The sequence below is a fragment of the Pinus tabuliformis genome, chromosome 5_2 (genome assembly GCF_031772625.1).
Source record: "Pinus tabuliformis cultivar Carrire ecotype Pingquan chromosome 5_2, CPIR1, whole genome shotgun sequence".
In the NCBI taxonomy this organism is placed as follows: Eukaryota; Viridiplantae; Streptophyta; class Pinopsida; order Pinales; family Pinaceae; genus Pinus; species Pinus tabuliformis.
In genome coordinates this window covers 784495874-784518030 of record NC_142306.1, presented here as the reverse complement: position 1 = coordinate 784518030, position 22157 = coordinate 784495874, and positions in this window count along the sequence as shown.

Here is a 22157-nt window from a genome sequence, read left to right as displayed (position 1 = left end):
GTTCCATCCCAATCACTATCAGTGTATCCAATTAAATCTAAACATTCTGAGATAGTATATAAAATGCCAAACCTTTTAGTACCTTTAACATACCTCAGAATTCTTTTTTCTGCCTGCCAATGTGCTTCTTTTGGCCTCTCCATGAATATGGAAATCAAACTAACAGGAAACATTATATCTGGCCTAGTTGCAGTCAAATACATTAGGCTGCCAACTATGCTATTATACAAGCTATGATCAAAATCCTTGCTGATGTCCTCTTTACTGAGTTTTAATCCCATCACTGTGGGAGTGATTGCTGCCTTGCTGTCCTGTAAATCTTTCCAACATTTCATTTGCATATTTTGCTTGTGAGATAAAAATTCCATTTTCATTTTGATCTACTTCTATTCCTAAGAAGTATCTCAGCAATCCCATGTCAGTCATTTCAAATTCTTATTTCATGACTGTTTTGAAATTTTCAATAAGATGATCATCATTACCTGTGAAAATAACATCATCAACATATAACACAACAATTAGTATTTTACCATCCTTTTCTTTGATATAGAGAGTGGGTTCTCCCTCACACTTCTCAAATCCTTTTTCATTTAGATAGGAATCTATCCTACTGTACCATGCTCTTGGTGCTTGCTTCAGCCCATAAAGAGCTTTCTTCAATCTGCGCACTTTGTGTTCTTGGCCCTTTCTTTTCATAGCCTAGAGGTTGTTCAATGTAGACCTCTTCCTTTAACACTCCATTTAGGAATGTTGACTTCACGTCCATTTGGTAAACTTTCCACTTGTTTTGTGCTGCTATGGACAGCACTGCTCTCACTGTTTCCATTTTTGCAACCGGTGCAAAAGTTTCCTCATTGTCTCTCCCATACTGCTGCTTGTATCCTTTGACAACAAGTCTTGCCTTGTGTCTTTCTATTTTGCCTTCAGCATTACTCTTGGTCTTGTAAACCCATTTAACTCCAATGACTTCTTTCCCTTTTGGTAGTTCAACTAGATCCCATGTCTTGTTTCTTTCTATGGCATTGACCTCCTCATCCATAGCTTCTATCCATTTCCTATCCTTAATTGCATCTTCGAAATGAATAGGGTCATCAACATGACAATATAAAGCAAACAAAGAATTCATACCTTCATCATAAATGTCACTTAAATGTCTGAATTTCTTACCTCTTTCATTTGGTGTGTAAGTGCTTGAAGAAGCACTTGAATTTCCTCCTTATGGTGTGCTTGGAGAAGCACTTTCATTTCTCCTCAAGGGTGTCTCTTGCTACCATTGTGTTGGCACTACTGTTTGGGGATGTATTTCAACCATCTCCTCATCATCTTCATCATGAGACAAATAGTTTTTAACATTTACTGTTTTCTCTATGCTTCCATCCCAAGCTTCCTTCTCAATGAATTGAACATCTCCGCTCACAAAAAACTTCTTGGTAGATGGGATATACATCCTGTAAGCTTTGGATTCCTCACTGTATCTAACGAAAATAAATTTCTCCCCTTTGTTGTCCAACTTCTTCCTTAGCTGATCTGGATTGTGTGCATAAGCCACACAACCAAAAACTTTCATGTGGGTGACTCCTTGCTTTCTCCCACTCCATGCTTCTTCTAACACTCTGTTCATGACTGCTTTTGTAGGACACCTATTCAAAATATATACTGCACAGTGTACAACTTCAGCCCAATAATCATTTGGCAAATGCTTTGCCTTTAGCATACTCCTCGCCATATCCATGATTGTCCTATTCTTCCTTTTCAGCAACTCCATTTTGCTGCGAAGTGTACTTTGTGATAAACTGTTTGTGTATTCCATTTTCTCTACAAAACCGTAGAAATTCTTTGGAGATATACCCACCTCCTCTATCAGTTATCAGATCTTTGATATGCAGCCCACTTTGGTTTTCTACAAGTGCTTTGAAATTTCGAAATTTTTCAAACACTTCACTTTTTTTCTTCAGAAAATAAACCCAAGTCTTTCTGGTGAAATCATCGATGAATGTTAGAAAATATTGGCTACCTGTTAGTGATGGAGTTTGCATTGGTCCACATAAGTCTGAGTGGACAATCTCTAAGGGTGCTTTTGCCCTTATGCTTTTCCCTGATGGAACAATTTCTCTGTGTTGTTTCCCCAAGATGCAACCTTCACAAAGGCTGTCCAGTTTCTCTATCAATGGTAATCCTCTTACCATTCCTTTTCCACTCAACAAGTTAAGACCTCCAAAGTTGAGATGTCCAAATCTCAAGTGCCACAACCAATTTTCATCCTTTAGTACGCTTTGGAAAGCCTCTTGTGTCACTACTGCTATTACTTCTTTATTTTTTAAGTCTGCCTTTATTCTGAGAGGGAACATCCTGTTCCTTGTCATCTTTATTTCAACAATACATCTTTTGCTGGGTGCTCTATCCATGATGGTGCATACATCATTCTCAAAGAAAACATTGTAACCCTTTTGAACAAGTTGTCCAATACTTAAGAGATTACACTTCATTCTAGGAACATAATAGACATCTGCTATGGCTTTCTTTTCACTTTTCTTTGTAAATATTTTTACTTCTCCTTTTTCCATAACATAAATTTTACTATCAATCCCAAGTGTGACTTGTGACTTCACACTCTGATCTAGAGCAGAAAACAGGGCTATGTTTCCTGTCATATGGTTGCTGACCCGGAGTCTAGAAACCATATATCATCACTGTTTATTTCAGCCATATTACAAGCTAAAAGCACATTATCTTGGCTGATATTTTCTCTAGTGATATTTGCTCTTGATCTATAAGTCATATCATGCTGCTTCTTCCTACATTCATTTGCATAATGCCCATATTTTTTACAATAATAACATTGGACATTGGATTTTTCATACCTTTGTCCTTGAGCATGATGTTGTCCATTTTGTTGGCTGCTGCCTTGGGCTTGGTTCTAATTTGGATTGCTGCCTCTTCCTTGAGCATTTGATGGACTGTTCCTTCCACCTCTGTTTTGGCTTCTGCCTCTTCCTCTCTAGTTTCCTTTGCCTTGACCTCTTCCTCTTCCAAAGGACATCTGGGTCTTGAAGGCTTGCTCTAGAGATGAGATTCCATTTCTACTCAACCTCTGCTCATGTGTTATCAGTGATGCATGAAATTCATCAACTAAAAAGTTTGTGAGATCCTTTGTCTCTTCTATGATGGTGACAGTCACATCGAACTTTGAGGGTAGGACCCTCAACAGTTTCCCCACAATCCTCCTTTCTTCAAGAGTTTCTCCATGAGACCTCATCTGTGTGACCAGACCAATCACATGTGTGAAGAATGAGTCAATATTGTCTAACTCCTTCATGCATAGATTCTCAAAATCTCTTCTCAGCAACTGTAGTTTTGCTGTCTTCACTTTCTCCATGCCTTGATAGGCTGTCTTGAGAGTTTGTCGTGCTTCTTTGGATGTCTTAGCTGCTGCTATCTTTGGAAACACACTCTCATGCACTGCTTGATACAAAAATACGAGGGCTTCTGAGTCCTTCTTCTTATAGCTCTTCAACAGATCTTTCCCTACCTGTGTCAAGTTATTAAACTCTTCTTTATCTGTTGGTTCTTCAAATTCATCCTCAACTAATTCCCATAAATCTTGAGAAGCAAACAGGGTTCTCATGGTTATTGCCCAATAGTCATAGTTTTTCCCATTAAACTGTGGGAGCTGAGTATTAAAAATACCCATGCTAGCGCTGGTGCTAGAGCCAGCGATTCTTGCACTCTTAACTATGCTTCAAATACCTGACTGTGTATTTAAAATCACTGACTGTTTCTTCAGCACAAAAAAAATCTTGAGAAATACCTTGGATTTTTTTCTTGACTGAGTCTTCACTCTGCTGGAGAAGCTGCTTCAACAAGAAATCCTTCCTTTAGCTTCTTTGACACCTTCAAAGAGCCTGGACAAGCTCTGATAACACTTTTGGGAATTTTCTGTTTAATTCCAAAACAAAATTAACTGAAGAATAATACTCTATATTGCCACAGGATCAAAATTTGTTTCCAAAGCACAGAGTTTTATCAACACACAAAAGAACTTTGTATTCATTAATAGAACAACATGTTACAAAAACATTCTTCCTCCAACAGAGGGATCACAGCCATAGACTGCATCAAATGAAGTTCTAAAACAAAAAAATTACTCTGTCTTCTCTTGAAAATTTACTCTGTTTCAACTGCAAATTTTAACACACTGCTGTGTAAAGATTACATGCATTTACTCTTGTAAAAGAAATATTTCATTTCTACAAAAAAAAACTCTCTGCACTGTTGTGCATTGCTTAGAGAAAAAATTACATTTACACTGCTGTATAATTTTTCATATGCATGGTGCTGCATTCTTCACTCTACATCAAAAAAACATAACAATACATTTTTTTAACTATACCATACTCCCGTGAATAATTAAAAACAATAACATTAAAATCTTACCAACGTTTACCAACCCACAGTAAATTACATTTACTGTTTTACTGACATTTGCTGTTTTTCTGATAAGATTGGCGATAAATGAAACTTTTACTCTACGTCAATTTCATGTTGCAGGCCTGTACTTCAACCATTGAATTATGGAATTTGCGATTTGGATCGCATCGCGAAATCGCATTCGGCGGAAGAAGAAAAATAGAGCACAAACATATGGGTGTGATCTGCGATCGGATCGCATCGCAACATAGCATGGGAAGAATTGAAGTGATCACATGGAGGTAGTGAGCATGCATGTGATTTGCGATCTTGATCTGATCACATCGCAAGGAAAAACAAACGGTTTTTGAAATGATAACACAACAGTTTGAAATTATACTTCAACACATGTCTGCTTGAATCTATAGCGGCACCGACTTAAAAATACATGGTTTTATGGTTATGATGAACACTGCACCAACGGTGTTATTTTTTTCTGATATTTCATTAAATTAATAATTGTTTAAAAATTTTGCAAAATGGTTTTTATTAATTTTTTAATTAATACAAGTTTTCAATATGAAAATTTGAAATTCTGTAAAATGATTTTTATTGTTTTTAAAAAATTAAAAAATTTCACGATGAGAAATTGTTTTTAAAGTTTTGGCTAATTTAAGGGTGATCATTGAAACTTTTTAAAATAAGTATATTTATTAAAAAATCTACTTTGATTAAAAATTAAAAAATAAAATTTTGGAAAATTTTATTTAAATACATCATTTATTTTAATGAAACGAATATAACAATTTTAATAAAATAATTTTATGAAGGTGATATTTATTTGATTTGTTTTTCCCTATCAACTTCACTGTAATAATTAATACCTAAATTTATTTATTTATTAATTTAGTTTTATTTAGGATATAGTAAATTAATGAGTAAATAAATTTGACTTTTTTATAATGTAAATAATTTTTAAAATTTAGTAGAAAGGTTAATTAATTATTAATTTTTTTTATTAATTCAATTTTATTTGAGTATAATGTAAACGTTAATCTTTCTTTGACATGTTATATGATTTTTATTTAATTTTGAAAAATACAAATTGCTACAATAATAAATTTTAGTTTTTCACCAATTCTAAATTTGTTTATACATTTATAATTCATTCCTAATGACAAGAATTATATTATCATATATTTAAACAAAAAAAAATTATAAAACAATTATTTTTTTAATTAATCAAAATTATTTAAATTTTGATAAAACAAAAAAACAAAATAAATTTTTTATTCCAAAATACATTGAAAATAATTAATTTCTACACTTATTCACTCTCCATGGAATCCACTGTTTTAAAAATATATACTTATTTATTTGAAAAACCAAAAATCACTCTTTAAACTTCTAATCAATTTGGTTTGATTTCTTTAATGGTTCTTTTAATAAATTTATAAATTAATAAGCAGAGAAATTCGAAGTAAAAATCTTCCAACATAATTTTTTTTGCGTCATACTTTTTTTCATAACGCTTTTTTTAAAATTAAAATTTATTTTAAAGTAATAAAATTAATATATATAATTTTATAAAACAAATTATTAATTAAAAATATACATAAATTTATATTTTGATTACTTTAAAATTATAAATTATTTTTATTCACGAGTTCAGAATAAATGGAGACACAATACTTTATTAATATAAAATATAATAATATGTGTTTTCTAAAAAGAAATCTTAAATTAATTTTGATGAATTAAATATACTTAAATCACAGTTATTCAAATCACAAATCACATGTTAAACACATTCTAAATGTGTCCATCATCTCAAAATTCATTTCACTTATTAAAAAAACACACTTTCTAATTTATTTTCTAATTACAATTTCGCTTGCATTGATAAAGCTCTCTACATAACGTTTTTTGGTTAAAAAATTTAAATCATAAAATTGACAATATTGAAAACGTTATTCCACATGACTATACCATCCCAAACACCATATTCAATTGGCAAAGTGAGCTGCTTTTCAATCTTTAGTTTAACGAGGAGAAAGATGGAATCTCATTACGTGGTTGGCCCCGACATCGCATCTCCACTGACTTCAGACGGCATATTCTTCAGAACGTTCGTCAGCGTGGCATAGGGGGTTATGAGACCGATCTCTTAAGACAGGCCATCCTCCCCTTTCATTAACATTCTGTCATATTTTTACGTAAAATGGAAGATTATGATTTTAATAATTATAAATCACGCTTTAAATTGATTTTGAAATTTTAAATTTATTTAAGATTTAAGAATTTAATTTAAATAATATAAATTATTATCAAAAATACTAGTACAATCGCATTAAAAATATTAATATGGTTGATATAGCTTAAATTTTTATAAATATAATTAAAAAAATTATCGCAATATAAAGAATGGTTTATTAATACACACATTTACATTAACCATATATAAAAAGGTTATAGGTCAACTTTAATTTAAGAAAAACAAAAGAATTATAAATGAATGTTATAAATAATAGTGAGGAATTTATCATGGAGGAACTTACTAGAATTGGCATAATTTAAAATCCCTAAGAAAATGGTGGTTGAAGTGGAGGAATCTAATTTTTTAAATTTATTAAAAATAATAGACCATTTTGCTAAATAAAATTTAAATATCACTTTTTGGGATTCAACTAAGTTAACTAAGTCATTCATCTATGACCATTTCCATGAGAGGTGGTCATAACTAACTAATTTCTCATGATTTTTGAATAGTCCACTTAGACTTAGCACTCATTGCATCAGACCATTTTGTTGAATAAAATTTAGATATCATTTTTTGGGATTCAACTACGTTAACTAAGTCATTCATCTATGACCATTTCCATGAGAGGTAGTCGTTTTGTTGAATAAAATTTAGATATCATTTTTTGGGATTCAACTACGTTAACTAAGTCATTCATCTATGACCATTTCCATGAGAGGTAGTCGTAACTGACTAATTTCTCATCTATGACCATTTCTATAAGAGGTAGTTGTAACTGACTAATTTCTCATTCTCGTGATTTTTGAATAGTCCACTTAGCAGTCCACTTAAACATAGCACTTAGCACTCATTGCATTAGACCATTTTATTGAATAAAATTTAGATATCATCTTTTGGGGTTCAACTACGTTAACTAAGTCATTCATTTATGACCATTTCCATGAGAGCTAGTCATAACTAATTAATTTGTCATGATTTTTGAATAGTCCACTTAGCAGTCCACTTAAACATAACACTCATTGCATCAGGTGATTCTCACAGGGGTGAAGCACTGAGATTGAAACTAGTGAATTAAATCACATAGTGTCAATCACCAATTCTAGGGCTTGCACCCGGTAACCAGGACTTCCCAAGAGGTCACCCATCCCAGATTACCTTTGGCTCAAGAGCTGTGGAGTTTTCACCACAATCAAGCCCACTTAGCTTGCTACCCCATTTGCAAAACCTTAGCAAGTACTATGCCTCATGAACCATTCAAGTAGAGTTCCCTTAACTCATTTTGAATTAAGTATTGGGGCTTTATATTAGATATCATTTTTTGGAATTCAACTGCGCTAACTAAGTCATTCATCTATGAGCATTTCCATGAGAGGTAGTTGTAACTGACTAATTTCTCATGATTTTTGAATAGTCTACTTTAGATATCATTTTTTGGGATTCAACTACATTAACTAAGTCATTCATCTATGAGCATTTCCATGAGAGGTAGTCGTAACTAACTAATTTCTCATGATTTTTGAATAGTCTACTTAGCACTCTTTCCACGAGAGGTAGTCGTAACTGACAAATTTCTCATGATTTTTGAATAGTTTACTTTAGATATCATTTTTTGTGATTCAACTGTGTTAACTAAGTCATTCATATATGAGCATTTCCCTGAGAAGTAGTCGTAACTGACTAATTTCTCATGATTTTTGAATAGTCTACTTAGCACTCATTGCATCAGGTGATGCTCACAGAGGTAAAGAAGTGGGATTGAAACTAGTGAAATAAATCACATAGCATCAATCATCACTTCCGGGGCTTGCACCCAGTAACCAAGACTTCCCAGGAGGTCACCCATCCAGGATTGCCTCTGGCTCAAGCGCACTTAACTGTGGAGTTTCCCCACAATGAAGCCCACTTAGCTTGCTACCCCAATTTGCAAAACCTTAGCAAGTATTGTGCCTCATGAACCATTGAAGTAGAGTTCCATTCACTCCTTTTGAATTAACTATTGGGGGTTTTCGAAGTGAATTATATTAGATATCATTTCATGGGATTCAACTGCATTAACTAAGTCATTCATCTATGACCATTTCCATGAGAGGTAGTGGTAATTGACTAATTTCTCATGCTTTTTGAATAGTCCACTTAGCACTTATTGCATCAGGTGATGCTCATAGGGGTGAAGAAGTGGGATTGAAACTAGTGAAATAAATAACATAGCGTCAATAATCACTTCCAGGGCTTGTGCTTGTTAACCAAGACTTCCCGCGAGGTCACCGATCCTAGATTTCCTCTGGCTCAAGTGCCCTTAACTATGGAGTTTTCCGCACAATCAAGCCCACTTAGCGTGCTACCCTATTTGCAAAACCTTAGCAAGTATTGTGCCTCGTGAACCATTCATGTAGAGTTCCCTTCACTCCTTTTGAATTAAGTATTGGGGGTTTTCACAGTGCATTATATTAGATATCAGTTTTTGGGATTCAAATCCATTAACTAAGTCATTCATCTATGAAAATTTCCATGAGAAGTAGTTATAACTGACTAGTTTCTCATGATTTTTGAATAGTCCACTTAGCACTCATTACATCAGGTGATGTTCAAAGGGTTGAAGAAGTGGGATTGAAACTAGTGAAATAAATCACATAACATCAATCATCACTTGTAGGGCTTGCACTTGGTAACTAGGATTTCCTGGGAGATCACCCATTCCAGATTGCCTCTGGCTCAAGCGCGCTTAACTGTGGAGTTTTCCCCACAATCAAGCCCACTTATCTTGCTACCGCATTTGAAAAACCTTAAGTACTGTGCCTCGTGAACTAACTCTACTTGAATGGTTCATGAGGCACAATACTTGCTAAGGTTTTGCAAATGGGGTAGCAAGCTAAGTGGGCTAAATTGTGGGGAAAACTTCACAGTTAAGCATGCTTGAGCTAGAGGCAATTTGGGATGGGTGACCTCCTGGGAAGTCCTAGTTACAGAGTGCAAGCCGCGAAATTGGTGATGGACGCTTTGTGATTTATTTCACTAGTTTCAATCCCACTTCTTCACCCCTGTGAGCATCACCTTATGCAATGAGTGCTAAGTGGACTATTCAAAAATCATGAGAAATTAGTCAATTATGACTACCTCTCATGGAAATGGTCATAGATGAATGAATTACTTAATGTAGTTGAATCCAAAAATATGATATCTAATATAATTCATTGTGAAAACCCCCAATACTTAATTCAAAAGGAGGGAAGGGAACTCTACCTGGGTGGTTCATGAGGCACAATACTTGCTAGGGTTTTGCAAATGGGGTAGCAAGTTAAGTGGGCTTGATTGTGGGGAAAACTCCACAATTAAGCACGCTTGAGCCAAAGGAAATCTGAGATGGGTGACCTCCCGGGAAGTCCTAGTTATTGTTGGCATTATGAGACAAGTGTTGTCCTTGATGGCAAACCACACTGATGACAAATCATAGTGCAGAAGGTCAGCAGCAACGAATTGATGATCAGACTATAAGAAGAAGAGAAAGTTTATACACGCAGGTTCATTAAGCCCAAGTAGCGTATACAAGCAGGTTCACTATATACCAAGTCGCGTATACGCAGGTTATCTATATTCCAAGTAGCGTGTACAAGTAGGTTGGCTTCATCAAAAGAGCGTGTATGTGGAAATCTTATCTTTGGTCCACGGCGGTTATTCCTTGGAAGTTGTGCCTATGGTTTTGGACCTTGGTGTCTCGACGGACGTGCTGATCCCTAGTTTTGAAGTTGATGGTATTGGATCTCTATGGTTTTGGCCCTTGGTATTGAACAAGGCCTAATGCTATATAAGGAGAAGGAAATCATTAGGCAAGAGTATCTGAAATGTCTTGAATATCTGATGAAGCATTAGATCCAGTATGCAGGGTTATGGGTTGATGATGCATTGCTTGATCTGAGCTAAGGAGAGATCTCACTGGTTGATGGAGAAGTAGATCTAAGGAGAGATCGGGATCAAATGGTTTGAAATGAACTATCTTTATGATGCTTATTCTAGATCTACATACTGACGCATGTATTATTCTATCAGTGTTATGAGTATGACTGATGTCTGGTATAGCTGCAAGTTATGAGAAATTATTTTTAGATCTGTACGCGGGTTGTCTTTGTAAAAAGCGCGTATACACGCGGGTTTGATTCATTGAAGTAGCGTATACATTGTAAAGCTTGATATTTGAAGTTGCAGATGGATCTGATGTTTATTACAGAGTTCTGTGTCTGGTCTGTGTTCTGGTGACTGTTGTTAACAGGGTTTCAGTGATTCAGGGTTTGATGATTGTTTTGAGCTTCAATGATAGTTATGGGTCCAGTATGAAAATTGGATGAAACGTGGCCTTACAGTTTATGTGTTGTGCTTCAGTGTATCCAGTCTGAAAATTGATGAAACGTGGTACCTGGAGGTGAGAAGATTGTAGGCAAGCACCTACGTACTAGTATCTAAGCTAGTACAAAAGCTAAAGGAGATCTTTGGAGCATTGTAGTAGGTAGCAGCCTGCGTACTAGTAAATGGATCGGCTAGTACAAGAGCAAAGGGGGTTGTAGCTCCCGTACTGGTATAAGATTGCACCAGTACAAACATTGTAAAAGGATTTTCTTATTAAGAAGAAGATTGAGATGACTTGCAGCAGGTGGTTTTCACCCACATTGGGTTTCCACCTTATATCTTTGTGTTCATGTGTGTGGCTCTTGTGTGATGTTCTGTTCTGTTATTCTGCACCTGTTTACTGTTAATATGCTTAATAATGATCTGATGCATTTACTGAAGATTAAGCTAACTGAATTATAAGATCTCTGGATATACGCGAGTTTCATTAGACACAGTAGCGTGTACACGCGGGTTCACTTAATTGAAGTAGCGTATATGTTTCTGAGTATGAAATTGAAAAGTTTGATTGATCTGATAATACTGATTCACCCCCCCCCTCTCAGTATTATTTCCAACAATTGGTATTAGAGCAGGTCCTTTGGTAGAAGCTTGATCGCTTGAAGGAGATCCGTGGAACAATGGGTAAGAAGCTTAAGAAGAAAGCTCATAAGAAGAAGAAGACATCTCAGAAGATCTATGACAGTGGGAGAGTCGATTGGGGATTAGGTATAAGAAGCTCTTCAGATTCAGAATCAGATTCAGAGTCATTATCAGGTATGAATGTGTTATCCTCTGATGTTCCAGCTATATTTCCTTGTGAAAGAGATGGAAGTGATAGTGAAACTACTGAACATGCTTGTATATGTGAGCAAGAAAAGTGTCAAATAGAGGCAGTATTTAGAAGGCTTGCAGACAAAGTTAAAGATCAACAAGATCTATTGAACAAAAGGGAATGTGCTTTCAAAGAAGAAGTTACCAAACTAAAGGCCCAACTAGAAGAAGGAAACAAGGTAAGAAAGCTACTCAAGGACAAGGAAGACCAATGTCAAAAATTGCAGCATGAAGTGACATCATTAAGAAAAGAAGTCAACGAAAGAAGCACAACCATCAAGAAACTCAAAGATAGATCCAGCTACTATGAAAATCTTGAAGCTACAATCCTCTCACTAAAAGGAGATCTTGAAGAATCAAAGAAGCAGAATACAGATCTACTCCAAGCTGTTGCAAAACAAGAAAACGAAGTCACCAGCTTAAAATCTCAACTGGAATGTGCCTTCCGAGTTCGTCAAATGCAGCAGGATCTGTATGAAGAACAAGAAAAAGAAATTCTCAAACTAAGGGAACAAATGGAAGAAGGAAGGAAAGCTGAAGAAGTTTTGAAAAAGAAATCTCTTGAAAAGGAAGAACAGCTTCAGGTTGAGGTAAATATCTTGAAAGGTAAACTAGAAGAAAAGGATAAGCTTTTACGATTTCAAGATAGCTCTAAAGTATTGGATGATATTCTTAGTAGTCAAAGGTCCCCTGCTATAAAGACTGGTCTTGGTTTCCATGAATCTGTTGAAGGTGAATCTAGTTCACAAGGTGAGGCAAGGAACTCTAAAGAGAAATCCAAAATGATCAACAAGGAGATGAAAGCTAGATGTAGAAGAAGAAGAGTTCAAGACTATTATGCGGACAGGTCATCTCAATCAAGGTACTTTAATGGATATTGCTTTACTTGCAATATGTATGGTCACAAAGCTGCTGATTGCTACAGAAGGAACATGAAACATGTTAGATGTTATGCATGTAACAAGCTTGGACATATAGCAAAGGAATGCAGGAACAAAGGATGGACATCACACCGAAAGGAGAAAACCTCATCACACTTGAAGATATGGAGGAAGAAGGAAGTACAGTCAACACAATGTACTGAGACACAGCACAGCACAGACATATCAGACTCAGGGGGAGCTGAAAGTGTAAACCTTCAGTGTCCTGAATCTCATACGCAAGTTCCTTAAAGGGAAGTCGCGTATATACGCGAGTTCGACACTGCAAAGTCGCGTATATGTCAGTCTGAGGAAAAGCAGTGGGGACAGGCTCAGAAAAGGGATCTGATATGATTCAGTCCATTATTTGCTCTATTGGTTAATAGCTACAGTCTGCTGAGGATGTGTGGAAATGTTTTGTTACTTGTATGATGTCTAGAAGTGTTTTGATCCTAACTTGAGGATGAAGATGTTTTGATGCTTACTGCTGATATATGCATGATCAGATCTAACAAATGGCACTGGTTGAGGGGGAGCATATGCCTTTAGTAATTCATTGTTGGCATTATGGTTAATAATCCTTGGTGATGATTCTTATATGGCTAAATGATATATCTTGCTATGATGTGGTTGTGAGTTGTCTATGATAAACTCTCATATGATTCTTGAAGTTACATAGAAGATGTTCAGATCAGATTTATGGTTGATTCTTTGATGATGCATATATGGTGCTTACATGGTGATCTTCATAAGGACAAGGAGAAGTACAAAGCTTGAATACACATCTTCCTCATTTGATGATGAGTCACTTATATACTGCTATTGTCATATGCATAAAGATCATACAGTTATGATGCAGGCACTCTTGTGAATAAGGATTGTTGCTGTTATCAAGAAGTTTTGTCAAATGAGCTTAAGCTCAAGATACATAGTGCTGATACATGGATGACTACTCAAGGTTGCTTTGTTGGAGACATGGTGATGAGTTCTTATCTATATAATGATAGGTTGATACTTGCATGTGTTGATTGATGCAGATGTTCCCAAGTAATGATACTTGGATCATGTAGAGCTTGATGAAATGGCTATGGTGGTTTCACACATGTGAATGACTCTGAATTCTGTTCAAAGGGATGAATTGATGCAGTCATACCTTGTTAAAGGTTGATGACTTATTCTCTACAGGACATTTATAGGTTGCTGATATGGAAATTGGTATACGCGAGTTGGATAAGGACTATCCGCGTATATACGCTTGTTTATGTGGATGCAGACGCGTATATGGAGTTTTGAAGGAAATCAGCAGGGACAGATGTTGGTTGCAGAAAGTCTGATATGGGTCTGACAGAGATCATCTGGCACAGGTTCAGGGGGAGCAGATAATCTTCCAATAATGCATTGTTGGCATTATCTTAAAGCCTTTGGTTCTAGTTCACATAGTTGTTGATTCAGGTGGAACAAAGGCGAAAGGAGAACAGAAGGATCTCTTGGTTGCTGATCTGAATGGTGATTATCAGATGCTATTGGTGACATTCATAAGTCTTACTTTAGATATTTTGTCTCTATGTCATATATCTCTTTTATGGTATCTCTTTCATGGTGTCAAGGTCATGTAACGGCCTATTTTGGTTTCCCCACTATGCCTGGGATGATTGATGCAATATGATTGGTTGTCATATGTAAACTTTTGATGTATCCCCACTTGGTTGGGTGGATGAGTCAATTTTTGTATATCCTCACTTAGTTGAGAGATGGATGTATGTATGAGTCTTTGATGATAGGAAGGTCTTTTATGATGTATAGAGTCATGTTCTTCTTGAAGAACATCTTTTGCAGATCTTGCCTACAGTTAGGAAGAGCATGAACAGCACACTTCAGCGGTACAAAGATTCAGCATGTACTCAGAGGGAGCATGGACAGATTGGTACACCTTGGCATATACAAAAGGGGAGATTATTCAGAGATTTCAGCAGGTACTCAGGGGGAGTATGGACAGTGGAATGATTCAGCAAAGGAAGAGAATATCTTGGTCCACCCTTTGCCCTTGATATCAAAGGGGGAGAGTGATTTGGTGTTGTTGCCATCAAGTCCAAAGGGGGAGATTGTTGGCATTATGATGCATGTGTTGTACTTGATGGCAACCCTCTCATAGAAGAATATCTCACTTATGTATAACTGGATGAATCTTCAGAAGAGATATCAGATGTGACTGATGGAAGATGGCTCAAAGGAATCAGATGATAGTTCTAAGTGTGACAAGTTAGCTTTGCCATCAAGTCCAAAGGGGGAGATTGTTGGCATTATGAGACAAGTGTTGTCCTTGATGGCAAACCACACTGATGACAAATCATAGTGCAGAAGGTCAGCAGCAACGAATTGATGATCATACTATAAGAAGAAGAGAAAGTTTATACACGCAGGTTCATTAAGCCCAAGTAGCGTATACAAGCAGGTTCACTATATACCAAGTCGCGTATACGCAGGTTATCTATATTCCAAGTAGCGTGTACAAGCAGGTTGGCTTCATCAAAAGAGCGTGTATGTGGAAATCTTATCTTTGGTCCACGGCGGTTATTCCTTGGAAGTTGTGCCTATGGTTTTGGACCTTGGTGTCTCGACGGACGTGCTGATCCCTAGTTTTGAAGTTGATGGTATTGGATCTCTATGGTTTTGGCCCTTGGTATTGAACAAGGCCTAAGGCTATATAAGGAGAAGGAAATCATTAGGCAAGAGTATCTGAAATGTCTTGAATATCTGATGAAGCATTAGATCCAGTATGCAGGGTTATGGGTTGATGATGCATTGCTTGATCTGAGCTATGGAGGGATCTCACCGGTTGATGGAGAAGTAGATCTAAGGAGAGATCGGGATCAAATGGTTTGAAATGAACTATCTTTATGATGCTTATTCTAGATCTACATACTGACGCATGTATTATTCTATCAGTGTTATGAGTATGACTAATGTCTGGTACAGCTGCAAGTTATGAGAAATTATTTTTAGATCTGTACGCGGGTTGTCTTTGTAAAAAGCGCGTATACACGCGGGTTTGATTCATTGAAGTAGCGTATACATTGTAAAGCTTGATATTTGAAGTTGCAGATGGATCTGATGGTTATTACAGAGTTCTGTGTCTGGTCTGTGTTCTGGTGACTGTTGTTAACAGGGTTTCAGTGATTCAGGGTTTGATGATTGTTTTGAGCTTCAATGATAGTTATGGGTCCAGTATGAAAATTGGATGAAAAGTGGCCTTACAGATTATGTGTTGTGCTTCAGTGTATCCAGTCTGAAAATTGATGAAACGTGGTACCTGGAGGTGAGAAGATTGTAGGCAAGCACCTACGTACTAGTATCTAAGCTAGTACAAAAGCTAAAGGAGATCTTTGGAGCATTGTAGCAGGTAGCAGCCTGCGTACTAGTAAATGGATCGGCTAGTACAAGAGCAAAGGGGGTTGTAGCTCCCGTACTGGTATAAGACTGCACCAGTACAAACATTGTAAAAGGATTTTCTTATTAAGAAGAAGATTGAGATGACTTGCAGCAGGTGGTTTTCACCCACATTGGGTTTCCACCTTATATCTTTGTGTTCATGTGTGTGGCTCTTGTGTGATGTTCTGTTCTGTTATTCTGCACCTGTTTACTGTTAATATGCTTAATAATGATCTGATGCATTTACTGAAGATTAAGCTAACTGAATTATAAGATCTCTGGATATACGCGAGTTTCATTAGACACAGTAGCGTGTACACGCGGGTTCACTTAATTGAAGTAGCGTATATGTTTCTGAGTATGAAATTGAAAAGTTTGATTGATCTGATAATACTGATTCACCCCCCCCCCCCCCCCTCTCAGTATTATTTCCAACAGTTATTGGGTGCAAGCCCCAGAAGTGATGATTGATACTATGTGATTTATTTCACTAGTTTTAATCCCACTTCTTCACCCTTGTGAGCATCACCTGATGCAATGAGTGATAAGTGGACTCTTTAAAAATAATGAGAAATTGGTCAGTTACAACTACCTCTCATAGAAATGTTCATAGATGAATGACTTAGTTAACAAAGCTGAATCCGAAAAAAATGATATCTAATATAATATACTGCGAAAACCCACGATGCTTAATTCAAAATGAGTGAAGGTAATTCTACTTGAATGGTTCATGAGGCACAATACTTGCTAAGGGTTTGTAGTTGGGGTACCAATAGGCTTGGGAAAACTCCATAGTTATGTGCGCTTGAGCCAGAGGTGATCTGGGATGGGTGACCTGCTGTGAAGTCCTGGTTATCGGGTGCAAGCACCCGAAGTGATGATTGACACTATGTGATTTATTTCACTAGTTTCAATCCCACTTCTTCACCCCTGTGAGCATCACCTGATGCAATGAGTGCTAAGTGGACTATTCAAAAATCATGAGAAATGAGTCAGTTATGACTACCTCCCATAGAAATGGTCATAGGTGAATGACTTAGTTAATACAGTTGAATCCCAAAAAATGATATCTAATATAATGCACTGCGAAAACCTCCAATCCTTAATTCAGAAGGAGTGAAGGGAACTCTACTTGAATGGTTCATGAGGCACAATACTTGATAAGGTTTTGCAAATGGGGTTGCAAGCTAGGTGGGCTTGATTGTGGGGAAAAATCCAATGTTAAGTGTGCTTGAGCTAGAGGCAATCTGGGATGGGTGACACCACGGGAAGTCCCAGTTACTGGCTGCAAGCCCCGTAATTGATGGTTCACACTATGTGATTTATTTCACTATTTTCAATCCCACTTCTTCACCCCTGTGAAGAAATAATGTTTTAAATTTATTAAATATCAATGCAAAAAAGTCAATAAATCTTCATCCACCTTAAATTGAAATAAAAAACTTCGACAAATATAAATTATTAGTAACTAATTATGTACATTTATTTCTTCGTAACTCATGACACTAACTAATATTTAATATATTGACATATTACTATTGGTATGGCTTTTACTATTTTAAATCTTATTTATTTTTGTTAATACACAAAAATAATTACTTTGGACAATTATGCCTAATGAATGATGGGTCAAGTTTTTACTATTTTAAATCTTATTTGTTTTGGTTAATTCACAAAAATAAGGAAGATTAGAAGGTTTATGTTGTAGATAATGGAGAATATGTAAATTTGGAGAGATTCCGTTTATTAGAGTCTTAGATTAGGAATTCGGTTTATTGGAGTCTTAGATTAGGAATTAGTTCCTACTTCTTAGTGAGTTGTTCTAACTTCTCTAGATGTGTGAACACTATATATAATTTCGATTGTAAAATTATTTTATATAGAGCGTTATGCTAGAGACAGTCTCCAAGTGGAGCTCCTCACGTGTGAGCTGTCCACATAATCACTTAAGTGGATTTTTTTGTTTATTTAACTTGGTATCAAAGCTACCAGTTTGAGAGGGCTTGTGAATCCCTCAGTGGGGAGACGGTGTGATGAAAACTAGTTGTTGTAATAGGCAGAGTAGCAACATCGCGGAAGAGGGCAATGACCATTGCAGATTCGAAGGGGAAAAGCGTGACGATGATGCCTTCCTTGTAGCAATTTTGTTCATTGCCCCCAAAAATCACGGATATGAAGGTGAAAAGAGTGATGGTCCACTTTCATAATTACGCGTTGGCAGCCCGAGTTCTTCAGATTTGTTGAGATCGTCATGTGATTGAGGAGATCTATTGCTGATTGAAAAGTCGAAGGAGAGAGTTGGCCATGATTCGGTGGAGGTCGAGCGGAAGAGTAGTCCGACCAGGCTTGGATGTGCATACTGCGGGCTGGCCAAGGCTTTAGTGTTCTATTATCTTTTATCTGAAGGATTAGAGACACACCAGCAGATAATCTCATTGTGGACTGCACGGGAGAAGGTGTACTATTTGTGGAAGCTGACGTCTACGTTGCTCTTGAGGAAATCAGAGACCTTCAACCGCATTTCCCATGCTGGGAATATCTGTTGCACGCCGTGTCGTACCTGCAAACCCATCGTCTAGTTTATCGCATCACCGTATGGTTATAGATATTCTGCAACGAAAATTCCTCGTGGTTCCACCACATTATTATTGTACGTCGTTTGTTATAATCCCCTCCCGACCTCCCAAATTACAAACCGTCACCAACTCTCTTACTGCTGATTAATAACCAATTGTGCGCTTGCATAGTTCTTTGATTAAAGAGATCGTTCGAAGATCAGAAGCTATTGTGAATATCCACAACCCGTCAATGGAGATATGATTGGTGTTGCTATTGGTCAGCCACCGTGTCTAGTAACATTTTTTTTAAATGTTTTGGGATTATTAAATTTTGGTGGCATACAGAGGGGAATAGGTTTTTTTTTTAAGGATGTATTTTTGTTGTTTTTTATTAAAAAAACAAAAGAGCTCTTTTTAAATTGAAGGATTTTTAATTGGGGAAATTTTTATTTTTTATTTTTAAATTGAATTTTTGGATCTCGGATAGGTTTACTGGAGGTCATTTTTATGTCAATATGAACAATAAAATGGAAGAGGCCTATCTGAGAGAGCGCAATAATCTTGACGGTTCAAATTAATCCAATTGGAAATTTAAGTTGCAGATCTTGTTGGACGGGAAAAACGCATGGACGATCGCAAATGGTGATGAGTTGAAGTCGACTCTCTCTATAGGTGGAACATCAGCGACAATCCAAGACTCAAAAAAGAGGGAGAACAAGGCAAAGGTGTTGCTCAAATTGTCTGTGAAATATTGCATTATTCCTTACATTCGAGATTGTAAAGCTGCGGCAAGCATCTCGACAACTCTCAAAGACTTATATGGGATCAACAACACAAATCGCCTATTGTTTCTAAAGAGCAAGGTTCTCTCCATTAAAATGGAGGAGAATGAATCAATAACAGAATTCATCCCTCATATGAAGGAGCTTAAGATTAAGCTAGGCAACATTGGCAAAATAGTATCTGATTTGGTCATGATTACCATGAATGGTATGACCGACAACTATCAAATGTTCATCACTAGGTTGAATGCGAGAGAAAAAGTCCCTGAATTTGAAGAATTGACAGGGATCCTAATGCTAGAGGAGGAAAGGTGGATGACCCTGAAACCCTAGAGCTCAGATCTTGCCCTAATGGCAAAGAAGAAGCCCTTCATATGAAAGACAAATGAAGTGCACAAAAGCGGAGGAACCCCAAAAACAAAGCCACGTCCATCTCAAGTATGTCTCCAAACAGAAGTGATTCAAGACAAAAATGTTTTTATTGCAGTAAATTTGGTCATATGGCTAAACATTGTCAGAAGAAGAAGTTTAATGAAGGTCAATAGAGACATAAGAAGCATGCAGGCCATCTGGTTGATGCAGATTAGAATTTGAATATCAGATTGTTTGTATCTGATTCTGCGCTATCAATTAAGGAGGGCAAAGCAGAAATCGGGTTCGTGGACTCAGGAGCCTCCTCCCATATGACATGTAAGAGGCAATAGTTTAAAATTTTAGAGAATCCAACACTGGTATGAAAGTCTACCTTGGAGACAAGAAAGGGTATGAAATCAAGGGATATGGTGATGTCCCTGTTGTAATACCTGATGGAAACATTAGGCATATTCATGATGTAATATGCATATAGAATTTATGTATCTAGAATAACATATTAGGATCTTAATGTAGAGTTATTTAAATCTTATTGTGTAATTAGAGACATGCTCGATCGAATGAAGTCCATTTCAACAGGTGTACGTGTAGGAGGATTGTACAAATGGGATGTCAGAGGTGCATCACATCAAGTGTTGGCATCATCAACCATGTCTACAGAGAATCTCTGGCATCGGAGATTGGGACATATAAACTTCAGTGATCTACTACTTCTTCAGAAATAGGTATTGTGAATGGTCTTCCTATTTTGAACAGTATGCATGTTGACTGTGAAGTATGTGCCCTTGGTAAATTACATAGAGATGAATTTCTTGCTATTATTGATAGGAAGCAGAGGGATACACTTGAAGTTGTACACACTAATCTATGTGGGCCAATGTAGACAAGGTCGTTAGGAAGGGCCTAATATTTTCTTATTTTTGTTGATGAATGTACAAGGTTCACCTAGGTGTATTTCCCCAAGGAGAAAAGTCATGCTTTTGAATACTTCAAGCAATTCAGAAGTATGATTGATAAGCAAAGAGGAAATTTGATCTCAATTCTTTACTCAGACTAAGGTGGAGAATTCAAGAAGGGTGACTTCATAAAATACTGCAAAGGACACAAAATACAACAAAAGTTCAGAACACCTTACACTCCTCAACAAGATGGGGTTGTGGAAAGGACAAACAGAACCCTCTCGGAGTGTGCCCATATTATGTTGAAATGTAAGAATCTAACCAATGGTTTTGGGATAGTAGTTGTAAGCACTATAATGTATCTTAAGAATATGAGTCCTACTAAGTTTTTGGATTATAAAGCTCCTTTAGAAGAATTGTTTGGCTTCGAGCCTGTAGTAAGTCATCTTAGAGTCTTTGGATGTAAGGCTTTTGCTCATGTCTTGAAAGAAGATACGAATAAATTAGATTCAAAATTCATTATGTGTACTTCTGTTGGATACTGTAGTGAGTTTATGGCTTATAAGTTTTTTAATCCTTCAACTCACATGGTGTTTCCAAGAATATATGTGGTATTTCATGAACAGGTAGATGATGGGAACCTTGTTCGTAGTGATGAAGAATTGCATGTGCCTTTATTGTCAGAAGATGGTGATGTGTCAGGGGCCAGCGAATAGCAGCAGCAACAACAACAACAACAATAGTAGCAAGAGAAAGAAGTGGCTAAACAAATCATGTTTTAGTCTAGTTTGCAGAGGGGAGATTAGAACAAGTTTGAAACCACTCCACCACTCAGAAGATCAAGTAGGCAGATAAGATTTCTAGCTAGATACAAGGATCATGTGCTCATTACTGGTACGCTGAACATTGTTGAACCTTCTAATTTTAATGAAGCTAGTCAAAGTATCGAATGGAGGGAAGCAATGCAGGAGGAATATGAATCTATCATTAAAAATAGTACCTGGGATTTAGTTCAGCTTCCTGAAGGAAAATGACCCACAGGGTGCAGATGGTTATACAAATTAAAGTTTAAAGTAGAAGGATCTATAGATAGATATAAAGCTAGGTTGGTCGCAAAGGGTTATTCCGAAAAAGAAGGTATGTATTACAAGGAAACAATTGCCCCGGTAGCTAAATTAAAAACAATTAGAATGATTATTGCATTAGCTACTAAACACCACTGGAAAATACATCAACTAGATGTAAAGTTTGATTTCTTAAATGGAGATATGAAAGGTGAAGTATATCTAATGCAAGTAGAGGGATTTGTGAAGAAAGGG